A 12645-nucleotide genomic window follows, 5' to 3' on the forward strand; every position below is an offset into this window, starting at 1 on the left:
GAGATTGCACCACTGCACTCTAGCCTGGGCGACAGAGCAAGACTCCGTCTCAAAAAAAAAAAGAAAGAAAAGAAATACATCACTATGCAAACTTATTAGGAAAATGGAACTGATTAAAAGAGTATTTAACAGAATATTTGCTCAATTCTATGCTAACAAATTTGAGAATGTGACTAGACCATTTTCTATAAATACAAAATTACTATACTGCAAATTGGTCCAACAAAAAAATAGAATTCTTCAACAAACTCGAAACCAAGGGAGAAATTGAGAAAGTTTTCAAAGATCGAATTCTCAATAAAGTTTCAGACAATTTCATGCATGAATTCCTACAAATCTTTAAGAAACATAATTCATGAGCTTTTTAAATTGTCCTAAAGCATAAAGTTAGAATTAACGCTTTCTAATTCTTTTTACAAAACCACTGTAGCACAAATACCTAAGCTTAACAAGAATAGCACTGAAAACAGAACCTATAAACCAAACCCATGAGTATTGATGGAAAAATCACAAAATATCAACAAATAGAATACACATAACATTTTAAAAATAATACATTGAACTAAGCGGGGTTTAGTTCAGATATTCAAGAATAATCTAATATTAGAAAAATATCATTTTCATTCAGCATATTAATCAGCAGAAAAGTAATAAAATGCTCATATCAATAAGGCCAAAAACACATATATGATAGAATTCAGCATTCAATCATATATTTAGTAATATCTATGTCATTTATTATAAAGTAGATGTAACTGCTAAAATTTAACATGTGATATATAAATAACATTTCATAAATGAATGAATCACAATAATTTGTTCCTGTAGCTACAGCTTTCAATCTGAATAGAAAAGAGTCACTTCCTCCTGAACAGAAAATAGTAGCCTGGATAGAAAAGCATGTATGTCAAAATTTTGCAAACACAGGCACAAATAGGGCTCACCCAGGTATTAGCTAGGTAATTATGTCCAATTATATAATCTATTCAAGACTCAAAGTTTTGTAACATGAGGGCAATAAAACACATCTTGACAGGTTATTTTCAGGATTGTAAAAAGTGCAGAACACTTAGTACAAAGTAGGTGCTCAACTAATGCTCTCTTCATTGCCTTTGTTGCTAGCTGTGGTAAAATAACTTGCACAATTTGCATTTGAATCCAAGCTTACAAAATAAATATTTTCTTATAAAATCTCTACCCCTCTACCACATCCATTTAGGGAGAAGACATAACAGGTCAAAAATATTTTTCCATTATAAAATCATTCTTATGTGAAAAAATGTATAAAATGAAAATGCACAATATAGAATTAAAGTTTCTCATAGTTAATTCTCTGTTATAGGCTTCATTATATTTGGCATGTATTCCTCTATGCTTGGGATCTTAGTTGGGACTGTACCCTTTAAATACATTTTTAAAACAAAATTGTAAAGTCTTCAGAAAAATACTTAATTTGACAACTTCATTTCACACATTGCTTTACAGTTACTTATATATTTTACAAGACCCAAACTGGCTGTGTCTTTGATCTGATCGAAAGCCATATAGTATATAATATAATCCGTCAGTATTTAAAACCCTAGGTCATTGGTCAAATATGGAAATGTTTCAAGAGATTATGACTGTGCCAACCTTATCCCTTCTCATCATGTAAACAAACAAATCAGTTGGAAGTGGATGACTCTTAGTGGTAGCTCAGTCATAACCATTTTCAAATATGAAGGACCAGAAATACAAATAGTTGGAACAGAATCCCATCAGATGACATGCAGGTATGCTTAATTATTTGTCTATATAACAAAAAATTTTAAAGTTGCCCAGTTTTCCACTTAATTTCATCAACATAGATAACTATATATTGGAGGTTCCTCAGTGGCAAGTAATAGAAAGAAATCATTGTCTCATCTTGAACTATCTCGTTGAACTATCTACAATTGATGAGTTTAACCATGTAATTGCCAATATTCCAATCTCCACTGGGCTAATGAAAACCTCAGCACACTGATAATACCTCAAAGTTTTTTCCTCTTCAAGTTTTTAATGTTGCTTGTGGTTAAGGTTGATCACAATTAAATACCAGATTATTGTCTAAAAAGCTTATTGTTGTTCTTGTTTAGCTGTCTAATTTCTTTTTGTTAATATGCTCTTAAAGCTGTTACAAAATACTTTTTCCAAGCTAATTTGGGAAAGACATTTTACAAAGAGCAGGTAATTTTAAAAGCATCATTCTAAAGTTGATCTTTCATTATTTCTCTAAAAAACAACATAATTGGTAGGACCAAGGCCACCTACAGATCAGTCTTTAGGCAAATCTTGTATATTCAAGGTATAAAACTTCTCCCTGAGCCCAGTCTCATTATCTAATGGGAAAGTGTTGAGAAAGATAAAAGTTATGAGATTATTTTTTCCCTTGCTTTCTGCCCCACCTCCCTACTTTCATAAAACATCTTTTATCAGGCCATGTCCTGGAAAATCAGACATAATTGCAGTAACCTTAACAAATAAAGGGAGGAATCTGTCATATCCTATTTTTATCAACTTTGTTTTGAAAGCTTTCGATGTGTAGCTTCTTCTATTAAATGACTTAATGCATATGTGCTCTGCAAGAGGAGATTAAGCCATGTGTATGCTGTCTGCTGTATCTAGGGGTGTCATTTGGAGAAGCAACTTCAATTAAATCTAATTACATTCCCCTTCAACTAGAGAGGCATGAAAAGGACCCATAAACTTAATTTTAATTGTAAGTCAATTACATTGTGAAGACGCAGAAAAAATATTAAATGAGTATGACAGAGTCATCCTGCATGGATACTATACTCTCAGACCTCATGTAAAGAGAATTACTAGGAGTGAATTTAAATAAAAATCCTTATTCAAATGTTACCCAAAATATTGTAACCATTTTTTTTGAACTAATACCCATATTTCCAATGGGAACGCAATCTAATGTCGAAAAATGTCATTGTTCATTGGGAATGAAGAATGAAAATTCTGTGCATTCAGGTCATTCAAGGGAAGAGACAGACAGGGATTCTTTAAAACTCAGACAACCAGCCTGCTCTGTAATCATGGCCAAAAATAACAAAGTTGTTATTTTTATACATACCTTTCAATTGGTTAATAGACTTTTGGAAAATAATGCTCATAATTTCAGAGGAACGTGATGTTGCCATTGGCCAGGCCCAACTTACAGAACCTCTCCTGCAACTAAAGGTGCCACTCAAAGTACATAGACCAAGAACCAGGGCAGGGTGCCCCTACAGGAATATGGCACATCGTGAACAGAAGCAAGGCGAATGGATACTAAGTAGCACCAACAATAGATTTCCATGATCACAGGCATTCTAAAATTATTTCTTTGATTAAGACATATTGGTGGCAACTTTAGTTACTGTGCTATATTGCCTATCCTCTCTTCAAGGCACTTTAATGAAACTGGTTTATTTTATGAGATTAAATGAAACAGTCTTCTAGAAATAGTCCTCATCTTCATTGTGAAGGTATTATTCAGGACATTTTTTTCATATATTCCACACTGTCCTTTTTCTTTCTTTTTTAGAATCCATGTGAGAGATTTTTATCTGTTCTTAGCATCAGGAATAGTTATGACTCCTCTGAGAAATATGTTCAAGTTTCATTTTCTAGAATCCTGGGACTTGTGTAACTAATCATGTTTCCCTAATGTTTTCCTATTTTTAACTCTCTGAGAATACTAGCACCCTTAGCAAGTAAATGTACGGGAAACTTATGTATGCTTTTTACAAAATTGTTGTTATTACACAGACTTATTTACTCAACTTACAGTTTGAATTAGTTCAGTGCATTTTATATTTTCGTATAAGATATACAATTTGTTTAGTCAAATGAGCAAAGATATGAAATCATATCTTTGAAATCATGTCTTATGGGAATCAAGCTAGTAATGGAAATGGGTCAAGCATCCCGCATGGGAAGGGCATCTGGTTCTCTTTCTAATGACACACTGGTTCCTCTGATCCAGCCAATTAGTGTCACATTGAGGATTGAGACCCATATGGCCAGATCTTTAAGAAAAGGCAAAACAGCATCCTAAACCCATGATGCCTTCAAAGATAGATGGTGGATAATACAGAACTATATGATCTTCCTTAAGTTAATATATTTTTGTCTTCATTAAAAGCGTAAGAAATGAGAAACATTTTATTTATTAAAGCAGTAAAGAAAATGATGGAAAGGGTATTTGTTAGCTCATGGAGTGACTGAAGAGTCCACAGTGCCTGGTTGGGAAAATGGGCAAGAACCAAGGATTTGCGTCTGAGCACAAACTTGACTGCAGGAATGGGAAGCCCTAGTTCTGCCGCTCTGGACATTCATCAACATGCTGCTGGATCGGCTGCCACCAGCACCCTGCACACTGGATTGTCTCCACCTTGGAGACTGTGTCCAAATTTGACATGAATCTCAAATGCACCCTGCCTCTTTCGGGAGCATTCAGTAGACTAAGCTTAACGGCATGTTTAAGGCAAAGCTGCCAGAAATTGGTGAGAACCTGTACCTGAGCTTTGATCCTTCATTGTAGGAGGGTTTTCTAAACATAGGACAGGGATTCATAGATGTGGTATGCATAAGCAGAAGGGCAAATCTCCACCATAGGACCCAAGAGCAATATCCATCTAACAGTTTTTTGAAATGAACAACAGCCAACCTATTTTATGCTAAGCAATATTATTTTTCTTCTAAAACATCCAGTTGACTATTCTTTTAATAAATAGGAGATGAGAACAGTTTTATCTTTGGGACTAGTAGTTATTATCCATTAGTGTTAGGGCTCTATCTTTGAAAGTTATGTGGCATTATTAAATAATAATATTCCCCTTGTTAGGGTGATTAAACAAAAATGTAATGATCTCTCTGTGACAGATAAAAATAAAAATACCTAGATGACAAAGCAAAAGCCTTTCAAATACCCTTAGAAGAAACCAACTACAAGGCCCTTGTGACAGCCTCCACATGCTATCAAAAACCAGTAGCTCAATCTTATTAAGTTAGACTCACCTGGAAAGGTTAAAAGTTTTAAAGTATAGATTCCCAAGACATCCCAGAGATTCAAACATAACTCTCCTGGGTTGGAGCCCAGTCTTGGTATTTGTTAAATGTTTTTCCAGGTATTTTCAGCACTGAGATCAGCACTGTTCTGATCCCGAGAAGAAGGAATTGGTACCATAGATAAAGGGAAAAAAAGGGAAAGGAAACTTTTTTATTTGAGAAGACCACAAGTAGTCACCTTTATAAAAACATTTATCCCACTGGCATATTATTAGAGCCATTAATTTGCATGAAGGATGAGATGAGAAAAAAGTTTATATAATTTCCAGAGGATTGTAGTACTATTGAGTGCTGATATAATAATGATGATGATAATAATTGCGAGCTCAACAGGAGAAAGTACAGCGACCGACTCCCAAGGCCGGCCATGGGCGCAGGTAGAGCGATTTACCACGTACGCCAGGTATTTGCCATCCTTAAAGTGTTTCCTTCACAACAGTTCATCCTACTCAGTACGTGTGATCTCTGATTAAAACTATTGATCCACTTGACTAGCTCTGACATAGCAGAGAATCTGGCTCTGCGAGGAGACAAGAAACAGGTGAATTATTTGCAAAGTAGAAAGAGAACTAAAGCAGTGGCAACAAGTCAAGACAATGAGACCAAACTGGACTAGTAGCCGCTGTATTCCTCCCCTCCAAGCACTTGGCAGTTAATTATATACAGTCAGCCCTTCTTATCCACAGTTCTGCATCTGCATCTGGAGATTTAACCAACTGCAGGTGGAAAACACAGTGATGGTGGGATGCAGAATCTATGGATAAGGAAGGTGGACTTTTTGTATCCATGGGTTCCACAGGGCTGACCACTGGACTTGAGCATCCTCAGATTTACGTATTGTTGGGGATCCTGGAACCAATGTGTGTATATGTGTGATATGGTTAAAATACATATTTAGTTTTCATCCCCATTTCCTGATAATATAGCTTCTAAAACGCTTGGAATCTCTGAAGTGATGTCTTCTGTATACCAATGAGCTGACTGGCAACTGGCAGTCCCTGGGCATCTTCAGGTAGGGCCTGTAGCAAGAAACACCAAGGCAGGATTAAAGGATTGGGGCTCTCAGACCCACCACAACCTTGAGGGATGGGAGGGGGATGAAAGCTAAGTTGATCGCCAACTATCCAATCAATCAGTCATTCCTACTTAATGAAGTTTCCATACCCAACCCCTCAACCTGACACACACACACACACACACACACACACACACACACACACACACAAACAAAACAAAAAAACACACAGGGTTTGGGGAGTTCATGGATAGTGGAACACACAGAGGTTCCCGGAGTGCAGTGCACTCAGAGAGGGCATGGAAGCTCCAAGCCCCTTCCCACACGCCTCGCCCTATGCATCTCTTCCGTCTGGTTCTTCATCTGTATCCTTTGTAATATCCTTTATAATAAACTTGTAGAGGTAATTCTGAGTGTGTCCCTGAGTTCTGTGAGCTGCTGTAGTAAATGAATCAAACCCAAGGAGGCAGTTGTGGGAAGCCTGATGTATAGCCAATTGTTCAGAAGCACAGGTGAAACAACCTTGGGCTTGTAATTGGCATGGGAAGTTTGGGGGCAGTCTTCAACCTGTGATATCCAATGCTATCTTCAGTAGATAGTGTCAGAGCTGAATTGAATTAGAAAACACCCAACTGATGTCTGCTGGAGAATCTGTGGAATTGCTTGCTTCGTGGCTAGAAATCCCCGCACTTTGGTGATTAAAAGTCACAGAAACATTTGTGTTATGTTGAGTATAAAGTTGAGTAGGAGAAACTATTTGTTTATTCCTATATTACAGTATGAATTTAATTTGTATGTCATTAATAAAAGTAGATATACATGGCTCATTAGGTAAAGAGCAAGTGTTCATTTGAGAACATATATATTCAACTAATGAGTAAGTTCAAGGAAATATATGTGCTTGAATGAAAACTGGATCTTTACCCAATATATAAAATGTGTAATATTAGAGAACCAGTTTTACTCAAGTATCCTTGACGAAGCAATAAATATTATTAATGTTATTAACTCTTGACCCTTACATACATTGCCTTTTAGTGTTCTGTTTGGTGAAATGGGAAGTTCCCATAAAGCACACCAAAGTATTGGTGGCTATCACATATCAAGGAAAAGGACGTGCAGGGAAAATGAGCCTGTTTTTACCTGGAATGCCATTTTTAACTATAATATATGGTAGGCAAACTATGGTTACTCAAACTTGTGTAGTATGAAGGTGTATTTTTGAAAGTGAATGAAAGGAGTTATCACTTTAAGGGGAAAAACAAACAATATTTGCCACCAGTGATAAAATTTGGACTTTCAAGTGAACAATAGCATTTTTAAGTTCTATGTGCCACCATGAGCCTGGCAACTTCCCAATACTTAGGATACTTTTCTGCTGAGATATCTGGTAACATTAATGAATGTGAGTTTTTTTGTATATTTGAGAATGAATTAGATCAACATTTGGAAAAATGCATGATGCAGTGAACCAGTAGTTCCCAAATGATCAATGTGAGATGCCACGCATGGGAAAAGGACCCATTCATAGTGGAAGATAGACCAAATGGATTTTGCTGTCATAAAGTACAAACGCATTGATATAATTTTAGATTTATCACCTAGCAACTAATGTATAACTACTCACCTCTTGTCGAATTTCACCGTGCTATCAAAGAAAAGTACCAACAATGAATCTAAAGAGACTTCAAATTCTCCCTCCCAGTGGCATGTCGTGGTCACTTTGCAAAGACAGCCAAGGAGAAATAGGAGGAAGCAGAAGAAAAGGGAGAGTAGAGTACCCTGAAGACAAACTGACTAGCTCCACCTTTTTACCAAGAGAAGGGCCCTGTGATAATGGGAAGTGTCTGTGAGTGCACTTTTAAATCTTGTGCGCTTCTGCCTTACCTTAGACCCAGTCCTATTCTCACCTATATTAATTTCATTTTTTCCTTTAACTCATCTTTCCTTTACATGTGTTTGAAAAGCAAGTTTTATCTCAGTAATGCAAATGAAACACCAAAAATTTGTCTTAAGTGGAACTTAACTCTCAAATCAATGCACATAATTAAGACAAATTTATCTTTCAGTCTATCTATATAACACCCAAAATCATTGGCATTCTATCAGAGTTGTGTCCATTGTTTTTCAAGTGTCTTCCTTAGCTTCATTTTAATATCTCATATGTTGTTCAAAAATTAATGAAAATCTTCAATGTGGAAATTCTTTGAACACTAAGAAATTTTCATTACAGTCTTTGGTGAATGTGTTGATCTTGGAGTAAGATTAAGTGAGAATAACTAGCCAAACCAGTCACCTCTCCCTGACTATATCCTCTCCCACTGTAATCTATTCTCCACCGCAGCCAGACTTGTCTCTCTGGAAATTTTATACTGTGATGTTAATGCTCTGCTTATAGTTCTCTTCCTTAAACTCATTATTAAGTTCATTTCTAACTCAGGATGCTTGCACATGCTGTTTTCTCTGCCTGGAAAGCTATTCCCAGAGATCTTTAATGGCTGGTTCCTCTTTATAAATGCTATCTTGACAACCTCCCCATCCCCCCACCCCCAGTCTCAGGAATTACCCCTTTCCAGAATGCAGTAACTGTGGCACCAATCAATATATGAAATTATCTTATTTGTGTACTTATTTTCTCTGCCTCTAGCATTAGGTTTCACTCATCACTTATGGAAGACTAATTGCAAAAATGGCCTTGATTATTCCCCTTCCTGTATCTTTACCCCTTACAACGTGGCTTTGTACCTCATCTTAGAAGAGGTAAAGTCTAGTCCCTCAGCCCTGAAATCTAGACTGGCTTTTTATTTGCTTTAGCTAATAGAATGCATAAGAACTGATAGTAGGTGACTTCTGAGCCTAGGTTCAAGTACTTTCCACTTCCTCTTTAGTATTCTAGCTTTACTAGGAGATAAAACTCTGGCTAACCTGAGGACGGAAGACCATAGGAGAGAGTCTAGTTGTCCTAGGAGGGGGCCATCCTAGACCCATCAACAGCCAACTAACCCCCCAAACAAGCGAGAGGGCCCAGCCAAGATTAGCTCAACTGTGCACCCTATCTGTACCAGAGTGCAGATTGGTGAGTGAGCCCAGATGAGAACAGCGGGCAACCTAGGTGCCCCATAGGCTGATGAGCAGTAATAGATGCTTATTGTTCTAGATAGTTTTTTGCTATTGTTGATAATTATTCACAGAATTAATGTGTCAGTAGATAACAGATTCACCACTCTATCTCAAGAACCTTGAGTAGTGCTTGGCACATAGAAAAATATTTTCATTAAAAAAAGTTAGTGGATGTTTGAAAGAATGAAGAACTAAAAAGTAACTTCTTTATATACTAGTCCAATTACATTTTCCCAACGTGGTCTAGAACTAACCTAAACAATATAAGAAGTTTGCTCATGCAGTTAATTCAGTTCTTCTGGGCATCCACACCAATTACTAGAAAAGACAAAAAAATACAACATTAGAATAGATATTGCTACTAAATAAAAGGTATTCAAATATTTATATCTACTCTCTCTGCAGTCTATAAATACACCCGTCCAGACAAGCTTTATTGGTGTTAGATGAAGTAGACTGCAGCTCAGAGACAACCAGTGTTTTCTACTTCGCTTTGAGCCACTGCTGGCTCATACAGAATGAAGATTTTCCTGTTTTGTTTCTGCCTAATCATTTATTGTAATGCCGAAGGGAAGAAAATAAATCTTGGAAACTTTGACCAAATCAGTTTAGTTTTTCCATTATCACAGCAGGAGAGGAAAGTACTGGGTTTTCATTTTTAAGGATAATCTTTCTTAAAGTGTGTGCAATAACAAGCTAGGTTGAAATGATATTAAAGACATTTGAAATGTTTTTAAAGGGATTCAGGGCTGCACTGGTTTCTGGCTTTAGTCAGAAGTAAGTTTGTTGCCCCCTTTCATTTTCTCTGGACATTTGCAAAGGAATTAAGTACATTGACCAATTCAGAGAAATGCCTGGCTTGGAACTTTTCCAAATGAAGTTACCATTTAAAGATTCTTCCTTGTATTTGGGGGAAAAAAATGTTAAATGCAATTATTATTTGTTTTGAATGTAATTATTGTTTTAATTAATTTCAATTCATAAGGCACTATCAATGTAATTAGAACGTTGGACTTTGAAATTAATTGAATATTTATACAGAAATGAGTTTTGTGTTTGTGCCAACAATCTTCACCTACCTATCCATGTGCCAAAAACTGTTTTCTTTCCTCTTTCCTCTCTCCCTTCCTCACTCAGTGGTTGGTTTCCTCCTCCTTTTCTTCCTGCCTGCCTCCTTTTGTGCACTGTCTCCACTCTTCCTTTCCTTCATTCTTTCCTTTCTCTCTGCTTTTTATTTCTTCCTTCCTTTTCCTCTTTCTATACTCCCTTCCTTTTCTGTCTCCTTCCTTCCTTCTCTCTTGCCTCCTTTCTTTCTTTCTTGTCTCTCCCTCTTCTCATCTTTACTCCCTCCGTCTCCCCCTCTTGCTCCACCTTCCCCACCTCACCTTCCAGCCTCTCAGTAGCCACTTGGTGATGGTAGGGAGGATGAAAAGGTATTCCTTGTTTTACCACATTTACTCAGATAATTCACAGCATGGGTCCAGCATGTCTGATTTATTCTTTTTCATGAGCTGAATATAATCTTTGAGAAATAGAAAAATAGATTGAGTGTGGCCAAGGATCACTCAACTTCTAACATTCTCAAATGCAGACTGAATTATGTCTTCTATTTGTTAGAATTAAGGACAAAAATTCATGTTTCAAGTACCTTTTCTGTTAATCTACTTTCACATTTTACATATTTAGCAGTTTTAGGCTAATTAACAACAGGGTTGTGTATATGTAATTTTGAAGTTGTAATTCTGAAACGTATTAGGACTTATCTTTGTTAATTATAAAATTTCAGCTGGACGCTAGACACTGTCATTTAATCAATTTGCGATGTATACTTTGTGTTGGTATCCACTTATATTAAGGCAAGTATTTTAAGTAAATCGGTATACCAGTTCAATTTGACTTCAGTTTCATCAATTTTATCAGTTGATTGATAATCTGATTTAATCAATGTCTTCTTTCTTCTATATAACTTACCTCAGGATTTAGAACTAGCTTTGTTATTGGAAGTCCAAAATTAATCTACATTTCGATAAGAGAATGAGAAAGAGCATGGTTAGGATACTTGTTAAAGTGGGCTTGAAATTAAAATGACTAAACTCAAAGCAATGATAACCTCACTAATAAGGTTTAAAAATCGCTGTGAATGTTAACCCAATGTGGACGTGAATCTTATAAAATATTTACACTTACGCATTACTATGAAGACTTGATTTTTGATCTGTTGTAAGCTAATTTGATAAATTTTACAACCATAGAAATGTTCAAAAACTTAATGGTTTATCATAAGAAAATAAGAAACATTTCTATCCCAAAAAATTAGAAAAATGCCTGGGCATGACAACATTCATAGTGGTGTTATTTATAATAGTAGATATTGAAATGAACACGAATGCCCCACAATAAGAGAATGACCAAATAAATTGTAGTAACATGAAATTGATGAAATTACATATAACCAATAAAAATAATGATGACTATGCAGGAACATAGAACATTCCTATAACAAACTGTTGTGTTATTTGTGTTATCATTAAATGTATATGAGGATCATAGAACCATAACTATTTATTCAATATGTACTCACTGAAAATGCATTGCACCCTGTGCTAAAAGCAGCAGACATAAAACTGACAGATAAAACTGAGGGAGATATGGCCCCTGCCCTCTGCATTTGACAGACCAAGAGGAGCATCCCCAACTTCCCACTTAGGAGCTGTGCATACTTAATCTCTTTCAGTCTGTTTCTTTCTCCTCTGAAAAATGGGTATGAGATGAGTAACCACCTCTACAGGGCATCTTTGAGTATTTAATTGATATTATGTGTATTTGTTTAATCCATTGCTTGGTGTGTTAGTTTGCTAGTTTGTGTTAGTACTTTGTTAACCTTAACAAACTACTATAAACTGAGTGGCTTACACAACAGGAATTTATTGTCTCATAGTCCTGGTAGCTAAACATCTCAGATCCAAGCGCTAGTGGAGTTGGGTACTTCTGAGGGCTGTGAGGGAGAATCTGTCTCACGTACCTCCCGTGGCTCTGGTAATTTGCTAGCAATCTTTGACGTTTCTTGGCTTGTGGAAGCGTCACCCCAATCTCTCCCTTCATCTTTTTTTTCTTTTTTTTATTATCATTATACTTTAAGTTTTACGGTACATGTGCACAATGTGCAGGTTAGTTACATATGTATACATGTGCCATGCTGGTGTGCTGCACCCACTAACTCGTCATTTAGCATTAGGTATATCTCCTAATGTTATCCCTCCCCCCTCCCCCCACCCCACAACAGTCCCCAGAGTGTGATGTTCCCCTTCCTATGTCCATGTGTTCTCATTGTTCAATTCCCACCTATGAGTGAGAACTTGCGGTGTTTGGTTTTTTGTCCTTGCGATAGTTTACTGAGAATGATGATTTCCAATTTCATCCATGTC

The 12645-nt window shown here is 36.4% G+C and overlaps 1 long non-coding RNA gene across 1 annotated transcript; it reads right to left on the bottom strand.

Annotated features, from left to right (window-relative positions):
* Window positions 1-626: 626 nt before the first annotated feature.
* LOC107970062 (uncharacterized) lies at window positions 627-10930 on the bottom strand. Its single transcript, XR_001712304.4, has 3 exons — window positions 10606-10930; window positions 9475-9538; window positions 627-6104 (listed from the first exon to the last, which is right to left on the bottom strand). It is a non-coding gene; the product is annotated as an uncharacterized LOC107970062 (long non-coding RNA).
* Window positions 10931-12645: the final 1715 nt, after the last annotated feature.

Source organism: Pan troglodytes, chromosome 21, assembly GCF_028858775.2.
Source record: "Pan troglodytes isolate AG18354 chromosome 21, NHGRI_mPanTro3-v2.0_pri, whole genome shotgun sequence".
Classification (NCBI taxonomy): Eukaryota; Metazoa; Chordata; class Mammalia; order Primates; family Hominidae; genus Pan; species Pan troglodytes.